General features: G+C 41.6%; 1 protein-coding gene across 3 annotated transcripts in view; it reads right to left on the minus strand.

Moving 5' to 3' along the window:
- Positions 1–15,479, minus strand: part of MYOCD (myocardin) — a 229,354-nt gene that overhangs the window by 177,368 nt on the left and 36,507 nt on the right. Inside the window, exon 1 of one of the 3 annotated variants that reach the window (XM_080993671.1) lies at positions 13,760–13,830. The exons of the other annotated variants lie outside the window; for them this stretch is intronic. The gene's annotated coding sequence lies outside the window, so the exon portion shown is untranslated. Of the gene's footprint in view, positions 1–13,759; positions 13,831–15,479 lie in introns of those variants that run through there. 3 annotated transcript variants of the gene reach the window in all.

Below are 15,479 nucleotides of genomic sequence, written 5' to 3' on the forward strand. Positions count from 1 at the left end.
GCAGGATTTGTATTGTTCAATGAGCATGTTAGGAATTTTGTATTATATGTTGTTTTTAATTTAATTAATTTTTCAAATGCCCGTCCCAACCCACAGCATAGTATTTAATAAAGGGTTGGTAGCAATAATTGGGCTAAATCCCCCAGAGACCAAAAGAGAGTAGGAAAACAAGTAGTGATAGATAGGGATGGTGGTGTAAAATCCTTATATGGTTATATGGTGAATTAAAAAGTGAACATCTTAGGTGTACATGCACACTAAAAGTGCAGCCTATGAATGAAATGGCCAATAGTGAGTTCATCAACAACACTGCTTGTTACAAGCATAAAATAAGAAGCATATTGTTTACCCAAACTCTGCCCTTATGATGGGGCAGGAGGGAAACATACAAATGTAAGGGTTCGTACAAATTATTATTAGAGGACTATATATTTATCAATGACAGTTAGTCCAAAAAGTCTGATAAAGATGTAAAATGTGCATGCAAGATTATATTATACATGGTTGCCGGAATGTACCTGTGGAGGAAGATTTGTAAGAATCTTCAGTGGCTCCTCATTAAGTCAATGCTTTTAAAACAACAACACATTATTGAACATAAGAAGAACCCTGCTAGATCATGCCTCTGTCACTAGAGGCAGAACATAGCTATTGTGGCTAGTAGCCATTAATGGCCTTATACTCCATGAAATTGTCTAATCCCACTCTAAAGGCATCCAAACCGGTGGCCGTCACTGCACCTCGTGGGACTGAATTCCATAGTTTAATGATGTGTTGTGCAAATAAACATTTCCATCTGTCTGTCCAAAATCTTCCAATATTCAGCTCTTATTGGATGGCTCGGGGTTCTAGTTTTATGAGAGAGGAATAAATTCACATAACAGCGAAGTTTACTCTGACTTTGCTTTTGATTAAGGGCTTGTCCTCACTAGAGTTTATCGTGTGCTTGCTGCTGTTTGCATTCCCATTTAATTTGCATAGCCCATATGATATGACCCTCAAACAACACCAGTCTCAATGCTTTCCCTCTGTAAATTCAGGTTTACTCAATACAGGGATAATTTAACAAGATGTGGGAAATTAGGCTCCAAACTGCTCCACTCAGGGTTGCAGACTTTTTGGTTTTTCGATTGGTGCGTGGATCAGTTGTCACTTTCTCTTACTCCCCTTTCCATGCCCACCATTTTCTTAATGCTTTCATTTCTTTTCTCTGCTTGTAACTATTTCTCGTGTATTCATGAATGGAACACTATTATTATTATTATTATCCTTCAGATTTGGACAAAACCAGAAAAAAAATACCAAAAAAATACAGTTTACTTTTGCACACTTCTTAGGCAGGGATTTTTTAAAGAAGGTAATATTAATAAAATATGCACACAGCTACCTGCACACATGCCTTGTTGGTACTTAACTGGCATAATAGAATCACACAATTAGAAGGCTGGGAAAGGGAATGCCTTCTGGTATGAATGGGAAAGACCAAAATTACTTACCACTTACAGATTCAAATGCATGCAGGTGTGGATAACTCCATTCTAATTCAAGGGGGGGGGAGTGGTTTAATAGATAAACAATGCTCAAATGTGGACAAGCCCTTTAGAAGACTTTTCAGAATGGGTTAGTAGAACAGCTCATAGCACATTGGAAACCATTTGTAAGTGTGGAGCCTTCTTGCCACTTTTGCAAGTTTGCATCTTGGTTATTTCTTCCACCTCCATTTTTCTTTTGCCTCTCTTATGTGTTCAGTTTATCCGTATGCTTTATCTTATGCTGCCCTGTGACTGAAATAAAGTTTGATACTGATACTCTGTTTCCTCTCAGTTCTTACATTTCTGGAAAGCCTATATGGTAATAGTAAGCTCATTCTCCAGTTATGAATCCTTACGTAGCTAAAATGGCACCATTCATGTACAAGGGTGAGGCACCGTCAGGTAGCGGGGGGACAGGGTCCCCAAGACATGCAGAAATTCAAAAAACCTTTACAGGTGGGCACATAATGCTGATTGGCTATTGTGGGGGGTGGGGTGAAATATCCTGGAAGATGGCATGCCTGGAACCCTGAACAGGGCATTCTACACTGCAACATTTTGTTGCAGATTCCTCTAGCAAAATAGTATTTCACTCCATGACTGATATGTGCAGATGCAGACAGTACAGATGAGCCATGATCAGAGATAGGATGATAAGCTAAAATGACCACTATTCCTAACATCAAGGCTGTTCTTATGCTCTTGCCTGACACAATTACATGGAAGTCACCAAAGATCCATCTGCTGTGAACTTTGCCCACTACAGCTAATTTCCCTAACCTAACGTTCTCATCTTCCAACGAGGCCACCTCCAAGTGATACAAAAATACATATCTGTCTGGTAAACATCTCTTTTCTAAACCAACTAGATTTTCACACAGACACAACATTTCCCTCCTGCAGTAGATTCCCAAGCCCCTCTCCAATTTTAAATTCTGCCAGTAATGGGGATTCCGTTTCATCCCTTGGGAGATTACTCCACAGACTCATAGATCTTATTACCAGGAAGGCAGGATTTCCCCATATCTGTCCTCCATTAGCCAGTTGTTGGATTAGTAATCACTCACTATTCCTAAGCAGTTTCCTCCCTGACAAGCTAAAGTGGTTCCTTTTGCCTTCATTGTCATTCGTCATGATGACAGTCTTAGATCCTCCTCAGAAGAAGTACAATACCTTCACATTAATCAGCATTCTGTTTTTCTACTAGTAAACGTTCAAAGATTTCATGCTGCTATCTAAACCAAACTTATTTTCCCCAGGGCCAGTCACCCAGTGAAGATGTCATGTTCAAATCCCATTGCCCTCTCTTTATGCGGCATTTACATTGGTCAATCCATCCAAAACCATGGCTAAGCAGAAAACGTTAAACTGTGTTCTTTCTTTTCTGGTTTCAAGCTCACAAAAGCCTTTCAGTCACCACACTGGGAGAGGCGTTTTGTCACTTAAAAAAATAATAACCCAAACATCCAACAATGCATGTTTGTGAGAGGTTTGTCTGATGTACATTTTGACTGTATATGAGAGTGAGTGAAGGATTTGAATATTTTCCTATGTTAAAAACTCCAAATGTATGGCATTTTGTTCAAATTAACAATTTCCAGCATGGTACCTTCCTGAAAATAGTCTCCCCATCCCCATTTTGAGTTAGAGTGGAAACCTTTACCAACCCCACTGCACCACCAGCATGAATCAGTCACCTCCTTCACTGGATGGACTTCCACACATGTTCAAATGTATCCCCAGCTCCAGCTCTGTGACCTAAGATGCAACAATCTGGGGCCCTTCAATAGTCCATTTATGTACCCCTTTTCACAGAGGGTACACCCAGTGGTTTCTAACCCTATGTTCAATTTTCACCAGCTTTGTAGAATTGTATTTGTTTGACCACAGGTCATCACGGAACAGCCTGTACTCCATTATGCAGATAGGTGCCAGGCCAGCAGCGGTGCTTGTCTCCCGCAGTGGGGTTGGCTTTGACCACAGAATAATGCTGTTGGGTACAGCTTTGCAATCTCCAGAGCAAGGCTGTGGGGAGCCAGAGCACATTGCCACGCTAGGCTGGGGTGACGTAGAGGCCTCCCAGGCACAGCTCTGCCAAGAACCCATTATGTTCTCCAGATGCTGCTTTTCCTCTCCACAAAGGGCAGCAATTGACACAACAAACCAACTATTTGTGAAATGGTTCTGGAGGGACAAAGCAGCCCACATTAAATAGAAACATCTTTACCCACCCCCCAAAAAGTGCAGTGGGGAAGAATTCCCGAGACCTGATGTTATACCACTGGGCACAGGCATGGAAATGTGCATGAGAATGAATTTTCCAGATGAATGCTTTACCCTCAAGCAACCTAGTGCAGAATTTATTTAGAGAAGCAGAAGGCACTAATGTGGCAGTGCCACAGGAGGCAACTAAGTCAGCTGCTAAAATTATCTATAATGAGATCTTCTTCGAATCATAGGATGGTACAGTAGTATTGGAAAGGACCTGAGGCTATCCTGACCTATTTCTGCACTGAATGATTCACCTTACCCAAGAGGAGCCTGCTAGATCAGGTGAAAGGTCCATCCAATCCACATCCTGTTCTTGCAGTGGTCAACCAGAGGCTCATGGGAAGCCCTTGAGCAGAACTTGAGTAGAACAGTACTTTCCCCACCTGTGATTCCCAGCAACTAGCATTCAAAGGCACCCTGCCTCCACAAACATACCAATCCCTATCAGCTTTAGATTCCATTCAAGATGAGTGCAGTGACCATCCACTTAATAATGTCCCAGAAACCAGGAGAAGCAAGGAAGGACTTTAGCATACCATTCCATTGGCCTCGGCTGAACAGAGTATGCATGGATCAAGAAAGCACCTGTATCATACAGTTCAAAAGGAAAGCAAGCTTGTTGTAGCTTGCAAATAAACTAGCGTATTTCTCTCTTTCCTTGTTTTAATCCATGCAGTCACATAAATGCCTCTTTCTTTCTGTATGGGGCTATCTTTATTGCCCCCACTACACACATTTATATAAAATTAAGTCTACAATACTCAACACACATCTCCTGGTGGTAGCAGATAACAAATCTTTGCCCTTTTCTATCCGACAGCCCTTCGGGTATTTGAAGAGTGGTATCAGGTCCCTCCCTCCCTCTTCGCCGTCAGTGTTCCCTTCTCCAACAAACCTAGTTCCTTCAAATTTTCTTCATAAAAATTTTATACTGTACCCTTAGTAATCCTTCCTCTGAACCTGTTTTGGTTTGTCAATTTCCTTCTTAAAATGCAGCATTCAGAACTGGGTGGTAAAACTGTTCCTGGTCTGTACCACTACAGAAGGCAGGTGCAGAGACTGCCTGAACTCCCCTTATTTTAAAACAAAAAAACAAACTGACATGAGGAAGGATTCTGATCTAGCCTGCTTCTTGACATATTCATGTTCTACATATGGGATTTGGTGTAACTCTCTAGCAATAGTCTGATCCAGGAATAGTTTCCCTCGTGAGGAACCCTTTGACTAGAGCAGACGATGGGAACATTACGTGAAAAATGGATGGGAATAAAAGTCCAGTAGGAAATAGACAATAGACCTGATATGATAGATTTATCACACATACACACACATCAAATTTAGAACTTGTAGGCTGATGCTTTGACTTCCCACCAGGTGTTTAGCTACGAGGCTCTAACCTCTTTACAGAATCTTCTAGACTAGAGGAAATTCTCAGATTGCTCAGAAACAGGAGGTTCTGAAGCTTTTCATTATTTCAGACAAGAGCATCCCGCCATTAGAGAAAGGATGCCGTCAAAGTGAACAGTCATAATTTGGAAAAGCACATTGTTATTTCTGGAAAGGGTTCTACAGCTTGCAATTTACAACCTCTGTGAAAAGTTTCAGCTATTTACACAATCCCAGCCTTGAATTGGCAGCTGTGATATGCCTGCTCTTGTTTTGCTTGTAGGCTTATGTAGCATAATGCGCAAATGCTGAACTGCTCTCTGCCTTTTGCGGTATATGGGGTTTTAATTTATGTGATGTGGACGAATGATTTGTGATTGAAACGCTTCATAAAAGTCTGTTTCATCTTTGGAACCAATAAAGAATAATCTGTTTCTGCTTCCTTCAATGCAAGATACGGAGAAGCATTTTAATTTCCTTATGGTTTTCTTAAACAAGGTGGCGTTTAACACAGAACAGAAATGGGATCGCTTGAACAACCTGCCTGGAGTTACTACGGGGCAGTGAAACCAACGAGCTTTAAAGCAGGGGTCAGCAAACTTTTTCAGCAGGGGCCCAGTCCACTGTCCCTCAGACCTTGTGGGGGGCCAAACTATATTTTGGGGGGGGGGGAATGAATGAATTCCTATGCCCCACAAATAACCCAGAGATGCAATTTAAATAAAAGCACACATTCTACACATGTAAAAACACCAGACAGGCCCCACAAATAACCCAGAGATGCATTGTAAATAAAAGGACACATTCTACTCATGTAAAAACATGCTGATTCCCAGGGAGTCTGCGGGCTGGATAAAAGGCCTTAGTTTGCCTACCCATGCTTTAAAGCATAGCTTGACTTTAGGCAGTTTACTTGAATATTATGAGGAATTTTCACCCTTCTATAGATGTATCATCTGCTAAACTTTTGCATTGAGGAGATGATATAGTAGGATAGGACAAGTAATGTTCTTAAGGTCAGTTGGTTGGCATCCATCTGTCTTGGGAGACAATGGTGCAGAGCACCTTTTGGGATGAAGTCAAACCATTGGAGAGTGACTTTATAGTTGTGGCTGTAGAGACTGATATGGGAGAGACATGGTTGTTGTTTTTTGCATTGGGTAGTAACTGGTGGAGTTGTAATTTTCTTCAGTTGCTTGTATCACAGTGGGAGTGCAAGGGCAACTGGATATATTTTATGAAACAATGAGGCCTCTTGGCATGTTATGACCACCATCTGGAAGCCTCTTGAAACAGCCTGTGCATGATGGCTACACCTTATGCCAGTGGCCTGCCACCTGGACCATGCCCATCATGAAGAGTTTCTATGCTGCCACTAAGCACTTCCAGAAGTGTCTGGTGATGGGAGGGGAAACTCCATACAATTAGGACACTCTACATGCTTTGATCACCATGTGGAGCAACATTCAGCCTGTTTCCACTGGCCTTCACATGATGCATGGCCACTTTGAGAACTGGGAATTCCAATTGCCATCTTAATATAACACCAAGGAATGACTACCTGGTGGACTGTATTTTATTCTGAAAAGGGATGAACTGGGTCCAGCACACCAACAAATACTTTTTAAAAACTAAATACAGAGACTTTTAATAAAATGCATTCCAGCCCATAAAGGAACAGCACATTGATTTTCTTGAGACATGTACTATTTAGAGTCTCTGCAAAAACAAATAAAATGCCCATTACAAAACAAGTACTTAGAAGAAAATGCTGTGGAAAACTCTCGGGAGAACACTGTGTTTTAATATGGTCTGTGTACAGTGCATCATTGCTGGTCTGCTAAAAACTGTGCTCTAACAGAGCAAAAATGCATCTGCATTCCTTCAGGGTAAAAATATTCATGTGCAGACATCATAGTGAATCACAGAAATTTTCCCCCTCTCTCTTTTTCTCCTGAAGCTTCTAGAAGTTCATCTCACTTAAACTAGTGGTAGTCATTGTTGTTCAAAGTACCTGCTGGGACCTAGCTTGCTGAATGAACAGTACTGTTGCATCTATTTTGTCTCTATGCCTTATATATCATACCATTGATCTATCTAGCTCAGTCTTGTCTACAGTGGTAGGCAGCAGCTGTCCAGGGTCTTGAGGTATCTTGCATAACTTGGGATTTTCTTCATAGACTTACCACTGGACCTTTGTGAAAGTATGTACTTCAGTTCTTCAGGTGATTAATAATTGGGAAATTCTGGCTGAATGCCTGGTTGGAATCAAACAATAATAGCATATTCTTCCTGTAAACTTGGTGCAGTGCCATTACTAAAAATGTGACCTATTCCTGATTTGAAATCTCACTTCTGCTAGGTACTTGCTAGAGAAGTGTGGCTTCACTAAGACGAATACCCCAACTGATCTGCAATATTATGCTAGCCTACTTTAAAGTGTCATTATGAGAGAGAATGATTGTGAAGTGCTTTGAACACTTGACATGTACTATATCAGTGCAAAGAAATATTATTCTGCTGACCTTTTCCCTGTTTTTCTCAAAACTCTTTGCTGCTCAGCTCCTTGGTCCCATCTCTCTCTGCTCTCTTTCTCCAAAAGTCTCATAGAAGCTAATTGTTGCCAACTTACATCTCTTGGCTTCACAATCCAGAGTCCTACTCTGGATTCATAACCTTTTTTTACTTTTGCAGTCATCTTGTGACTGAGTTCACCATGAGTAATTTAATAATTGGCTAGACCAAGACTATTAAATGTAATGTAATGATCTCTTTGTGGGATGCCCTTGAACACTATTTGGAAATTTCAGTGCAGTTACTTGTAGGTTTGTGAAGGTAGATATATAGCTGCTTTGTTGTTGTTGTTGTTTGCTGTTTACAATCTTCCTGTTTGGTTCCATGCTCTGTTCCAAGTGCATCTTACAACATTTAAAGTCCTACGGATTATGGATCTGATATATCCTATGGAACAACTTTTCCTAAATGGCCTCTCCATTCGCAATTGCTAGCTAGAAAAATCAGGCAACAGGTAATGGCAAAGAAGAGTTTGGATTTGATATCCCGCTTTATCACTACCCTAAGGAGTCTCAAAGCGGCTAACATTCTCCTTTACCTTCCTCACCCACAACAAACACTCTGTGAGGTGAGTGGGGCTGAGAGACTTCAAAGAAGTGTGACTGGCCCAAGGTCACCCAGCAGCTGCATGTGGAGGAGTGGAGACGCGAACCCGGTTCCCCAGATTACGAGACTACCACTCTTAACCACTACACCACGCTGGGAAAGACACAGTACTGATACACATGGGCAAATAGTTTGACATGGTACATAGCAGCTTGCTAACTGTTGAGGTCAGCTGAGGGTGAAATTAGATATGACATGCTTCACATCTACAGTCCTTGTATGGATTAAACAAACACAAATGGTGGGACAGGATGACACCAGAACAGGCCTGTGGCATGGTGGCAGGAGGAGTGCTTTAACCATTTGTCATGGTGCAAACACAGTGTGGTAGGTGGGCATGCCCACTATTTTCCTCCCTCAAGGGCATCCATACCAAGAGCTAAAGATGTCAATAATACCATGTCTAATTTATTCTTCAAAGACTTTGTTGAGCGTTCCTCACTAATGGAGGGCTTAGGAACACAGAAAGCTGCTTTAGGAAGTCAGCCCATTAATCTATCTAGTTCAGTATTATCAACACTGACCGGCAGCAGTTCTCTGGGATTTAAGGCAACTTTTAGAAGCTTCCTCAAAATGAGTGGATTGGTAAAAAGGAAAGTCAAAGTCAAGAGGGCCAAGTTACTCCAAAATACTTGGGAGCTGTTTTAAACATACAGTGGTACCTCGGGTTACATACGCTTCAGGTTACATACGCTTCAGGTTACAGACTCCTCTAACCCAGAAATAGTGCTTCAGGTTAAGAACTTTGCTTCAGGATGAGAACAGAAATTGTGCTCTGGTGGCATGGCAGCAGCAGGAGGCCCCATTAGCTGAAGTGGTGCTTCAGGTTAAGAACAGTTTCAGGTTAAGTACGGACCTCCGGAATGAATTAAGTACTTAACCCGAGGTACCACTGTACAATATTAGAAGTTTAATAGGAGTGAATACCACAGATCAGCAAAGGTAGCATGAGGGCCAAGAGGATGCTGGTGTGGTTAATGAGCAGAGTCAAAAGAAGCCATTAGAGACAAGAAGGTATCCTTCAAAAAATGGAAACCTTTTCCAAATGAAGGGAACAAAAAGGAACACAAACATTGGCCAAAAAATGTTTTGAAGAAACTACGGGATGCAAAAAAAGAATTTGAGAAGCACACATGCGCGCACACACAAAATCATTAAGACCAACCATCACTTAGGTGTCCTGTTAAGTTTTTTTTGTGTGGATTTATACACTGGCTTTCAGAATGTCTTCTCACAAGGTAGTTTTACAATACAATGATTAATAGTTTAGGCAGAGTATATGTTAACCACTTTCTGTACTTTGAGTGGAAAAGTAGCAAATACACTATTAAAATAAATAATAATACAAACATAGAATACATTTTTAAGAACCATGAAAACAGATGCAAGTCAAACAAGAAATAAACAAATGCAATGCAAACAGGTCCAAACAGCAGAAAGTGACAGTCATTCATACTTCCTTCCTCCTTGAATTATAACATCTGAAGCCCTTTTATGAGTAATGAATTAGTACAGCTGCCATACATAGGAGGTCGGAGATCAATTGGTTTCGTTTGGTAGCAAATTATTTTTTCTTTGAGGAATCAATTGCTTTTGAACTAAGCATATTATGTGCAAGATCTCCTATTTATCTGTGGTTTAAACTTATTGCTTCTTAGGGAGAATACAAAAACACTGGATTATATCGTCACTAGAAGGCATTTGACTTGATAATGACAGCATCCCCACCCCCTGAAAAATCTTACAAATATGTTTAACATGTTGATACAATGAGACAATACAACATCATTTCATTATTCCAGGAATATGCCAATCTGAGAATAACCAAACATTGCACAGCAAAACAAGATGCCACAAAGCTGGGGTTTTAGAATGCCGCAGTGAGCATTTCTGTTTAAACAGAAACAGATTTTTGGCATTAAATGCTTTGTGAACAGTTACAAAGATGGTAGGATAGGTCACAGTGAGGCCTGTGCTACATGCATGTCTCCAGATTGCAAAACCTCTGGCACATGAGGCCAAGTGGTGTCTCTGGAATTAAGGTCCTTGGAAAGCTTTCCAAGCTTAACTGATGAAAAAGAATTAAGACAAACTCTTCCTAAGTTACTCAGATCCCCTTATTGCTTCATTGTAGGGCCTTTTCGGCGGGTGCACCAGTATTGTGAGATACCTTGGCTTCCTCTCCAGTTGTTTTTGGCAATGTGGCAAAAGCATTTTTATTCCGAAAGACTTTTGCCTGCTAAGATCATTTTTCACTGTGGTCTCTGCCATTGTTGCTTTTAAATGGATTTTAATGTTATGTATTCTATCTGTTGTGTAGTTATGGAGCCCTGCCAGCAGAAGCCCATGCAAAACTTGCACTAGCACAATGGAACTTTCCCCCACTTTTCTTCCCTTTGCCTCCCATGCCCCCATCTGCTTGGGGGGGGCAGGATAACCACACACACACACCCCGACAGCACACAGAGGGAAGAGAGGACAGATCATTCCATCAGGCAAGCAGAAATGTCTGTGCTGCCAGAGCAATTTCCTTAGTGCTGAGTTGAATTCCTCCCAATGTATTTTTTATTGTTTTGTTCTTGTATTTTAATACAATTTATTGTACAGTGATTCTGAAATGCAGTAAGCGGCCCTGAGTGGTGTATGGGCACCAGAAGGATGGGGCAGAATTTGTTAAGGCTAGACAGACATCGTAACTTTGAATTAATGCAGCATTAGTGGTGAAGCTCATACACTACAATAATGACATTTCTTAGTAAGGCATGCAGAGGACAAGGAGATAATGTGGAACTTTAGAAAAGAAAGGATGCCATAGCATCTGCCTTCCTGTTTCCTGTTCAGTCTAGGCTACTCTGTAGCAATCGTGGTCCAGACTAGGGGTGGGAAATTTCTGCTCGCATTTTAATTTGAACCTACCTAAGTTTGCACTTCCCAAACTAACATGCAAACCAGAACACAGCTCTTTTGAAATTCACACTAATTTGAATTTTGCAGTGCAGTTATCTAATCAAAGAGTGTGCACAAAAATTGCTGTACTACTGAAAAACACACACCCAGAAGCTTGTATTGGGGAAAACAATGTACAAAATGCATTCCATTAGGGGGAAATTGCTTGCAAAAATGTATATACTAGACAAAATTGTATACAAAAATGAGTATATTAGGAGAAACATGGATTAAAATGCATACAAATTTTAATGCTGACATTTTAAAAATATGCAAACGTATGAAGAAATGGGGTGAAATGAACTTAAGATGGGGAGGGTGAGAGAAACAGAAACTGACAGATTTGTCAAAGCCTAGCTCCAGACCTCACAGAGGTGTGGCCCTGTTTTCCTCTGCACCTGATCAGCCATTCTCAGTCGTATGAAATATCCCTGCTCTGAACCGGGTACCCAGCTTGTCTGCTAGCTATCATATGGCAGCCTGCCAGAGGGCCCTGCCTTGGCAGAAGCTGCCTGCCAGAGGGTGAAGCGAGGTGATGAGAACAGGACCCTGGGAGCCTCCAGCCAAAGTAGAACATGAGCTGGTTGTTAAGTCTTGCACAGAACACGACCAGTACTGAACGATTAATGGGAAAAACCATCACATTTATTGCGAGACAACAAAATTTGTGATTGCTGCGGCAATGACATCATCAACTGCACTGCCAGTATAAATAGCATTTGGAGAATTTGCTTGTTTTGTGCTATTTAAAATTACCGTGTGGGAGCCTGTTTCAAAGTGGGTGTGCACACACAAGTGCATATGAACAACGAGGTAGCCATCTTAATGTTTATCTTAAATGTTTATTTATAAAGTCAGTGTCCCCTGCACCTAAAATGGACATTTTTCTACTCTAAAACATATTTTAATTTTGGAAAAAATATTTTATATACTGCCATTTCTCTCCCTGTTTTTATAGGGATGTTTATAAACAAACTTACAAATATGTATACATGGACAGAACAAAAAATGAATGTTTCCTGGTGAAGAGGTTGTCACACGCAGAATACAATGCAATGAGAAAGAAAAAGATCCAAAAAAAAACCAGTATATGTGAGCATGTACCCTAAGCATGTTTATTCAGAAGTCAGTCCCATGGGACTTACTCCCTGTTTAAATGATCTTAGGAATGTGGGCTAAGGTATCATAAACGTAAGACACATATACTCTAAAAAAAAGAGACAGCTACACTACATAACAAATAGCATGCTCCTATTCTTAGGCTTTGGGACATGTTTCTGTACCAGATCTATATTGTGCATTAATGCTTAAATTGTGCTGGAATATCACCTTTATCCAGAAATCACATCCTATGCCATGGATATCCTTCTTCCAGTATGGGAACTAACTTTCCTGATGAGGAAAGGCACTTGTCATGAGTCCCACAGCACTGTCGGATCAGGCCTGGGGTAGCAGGCTCTGACGGAGGAGGAGAAAAAAACCAAAGGGTGGAGCTGAACTGGAGGAGCCTGGGTTGGAGGAGAAGGAGGGATCCCTCTCCCTTCCTATCCCAGCGTCAGTAGCTTTGGGAAGGCAGCTCTCTCCTCCAACCTCCCAGTGGAGGTGGCGAGGGGCTTTGGTATATCGGGGGAATTTGAACAGGTGGTGGTAGTGACTGTATAGGGGCCTGAACAGGACAGTCCAGTTTTGTCACCTAGAACCAGATGCTGCCTCTGCAGATGGCAGCAGACCCACTGGTCCCAATGGAGCACACTTGCCTGCAATCCCGATATTCCCACAAGGCGAGAGAGTCTTGCAAGCAAGTGTGTCATAACTCATTTATAAAAGCTTGGCGGGAGGTGCAGAGAAGCTTGTTGGGACATCTTGGTCACATCCATCCAGTTCTGAAGCCCTGCTCCCAAATACCTGCGTCATGACTCCTAAGCCCTGTGTCTGGTGCCAAGCCTGTACCATAACTTATCCGAATAAAAACCTCTTTGTTACTTCCAAGTAAAAGCCTCTGTCTGTGTGTGTTGGGCAGGAGTCAGGACCTCTCTCCGCACATGCTTAGAAGACCTTGCTAATTTTCTGTTGCATTACATGTTGCAGAAGTGTGTCCTGGTGTGAAAATTAGGTTGTGGGACTAATTACATGAAGCCATGAATACAGCAAGATCCTGAGCAGCAAAACCAGGAGCCCCTTCGAAGGGCACTTGCTCTGCATGAATACGATTGTGTCAGAATTGAATGCTTCCATCTTATGTTTGACAGCTGCTTTAAAACTCTTCCTTTCCTTACTCACTCCTTAAACCCCAGATTTTTATTGTTGTTATTTAAAAGTTGTTTACAGTGCTCATAGTCCAACACAAACAGCCCAAGGACAGCAAACAATTGTAGGAGGGAGAGTTGGGGATGGGAGAAGTTAGCACACAGACCTACATCAGCTTCTGCTCTTTGGCTGCTTACCTAATCCTGTGGCCACAAGGGACTTGAACAATCCAGCAGTTCTGCTGCCAAGAACGTTGCATTACCTTGATCCCAGCACATGCTGTAAAGCTGGACAGTAACACCACAACTAGGACTGCCGCAGGTCTCGGACTTCCTTGCACAATGGAGCCTTGTGTAGAACAGGGAATATATGCCCATTAGAATCCTAGAATCTATGCATGCAACCTACAACTGCCTCCACGCCATAGAATAGCCCATTAACGTTTTATAGAGCATTCACAAAACACACCCCTCTTGTATTTTCTTTGTTCGGGTTCTGTTTCCTTCCCAGAAGCCAGAATATCCACTTCTTAACACTACAGAATAACTGCACAATTTCCCCAGGTGTGCATGGCCTCCTAAGCTGCTATCTTGGATGATTAGATTTCTCTGCCCACTATGTTCTAGATTGCGTTATACCTATTTCCTTCTCTATGGTCAATCTCTGCACTCTTTGAATTGATCCTAACCCTTTCCTTTCCAAATATCATTTCTTTTATTTCCTTTTTTTCTTCCCCACTTTACTTCGCAGTGAGGGAAGGAGTATGTGACGGTAGGAGCCCTTTTAACCCTCACCATACAACTCACCAAGGAAAATCACCTCCTAACATTTGGAGATGGTGAAAAGGGGAGTACCACTTGGCTACAAAGCATTAGATGTCTGGAAGCAGAGTTGCTATTCCGCATCCAGCTTAAAGCAGAACAACAACTGAGTGCTGCTAAATCATCCACATCTGGAAGCACCCTACATGGCCAGAGACAGAGGCTGCTTTCAGACTGTTGCTAAGTTATGGGGAGATTCAGTGGCATACCAGCATATGCAGTTGCATAATTAAAGTGGATTTGGCGCTATTTCACAACAAGCGTATTTCCAAAATAAGTAAATAAATCACTTTTTGTGGTGAGGAAAATGATAGAAAAATGAACTGCTTGACATGACATCATAATTACTTGACATGACATCGTATAATTTCCTTGAAAACAAAACAGAATCAGTGACTGGTAGCGAATGTCATATAACCACTCTGCAAACTTGTGCAGATCTGGATGAATGTTGAATAAACAGGTCATCCAGAAGCAACCTATCCAAGTTTTAAATTATATATATATATATATATATAAATCCGCAGAAGTGATGCCTCTAGAACACAATGTGCAATTTATGTACAGTGGTACCTTGGGTTAAGAACTTAATTCGTTCTGGAGGTCCGTTCTTAACCTGAAACTGTTCTTAACCTGAAGCACCACTTTAGCTAATGGGGCCTCCCGCTGCTGCTGCACCGCCACCACACAATTTCTGTTCTCATCCTGAAGCAAAGTTCTTAACCCGAGGTACTATTTCTGGGTTAGCGGAGTCTGTAACCTGAAGCGTCTGTAACCTGAGGTACCACTGTACTCTATTTCAGGGGTAACTAAATTTTTCAGCCTGAGGACCACATTTCAAGTTGTTCACTGCTGCATTGCAACAGTGATCATAGCGAAAATGGTCACTGCATATGCTCTTGTTCTTACAGGCTTGTACTGCACTCACAACACATACACACCACACACACCACACAGTCTCTTTGATCCTGTGGCATATCAAGTGGTTGCATGATGCAGTAGGAAGAGAGGATCTGTTCCCTTTTGCTTTGCCCCACACCACTCACATTCTCCTGTTTTAGCACTAATAAAAGCTTCTGCATGTGTGCTCTGTAAG

The sequence above is a fragment of the Podarcis pityusensis genome, assembly GCF_964106645.2.
Source record: "Podarcis pityusensis genome assembly, chromosome: 2".
Taxonomy (NCBI): domain Eukaryota; kingdom Metazoa; phylum Chordata; class Lepidosauria; order Squamata; family Lacertidae; genus Podarcis; species Podarcis pityusensis.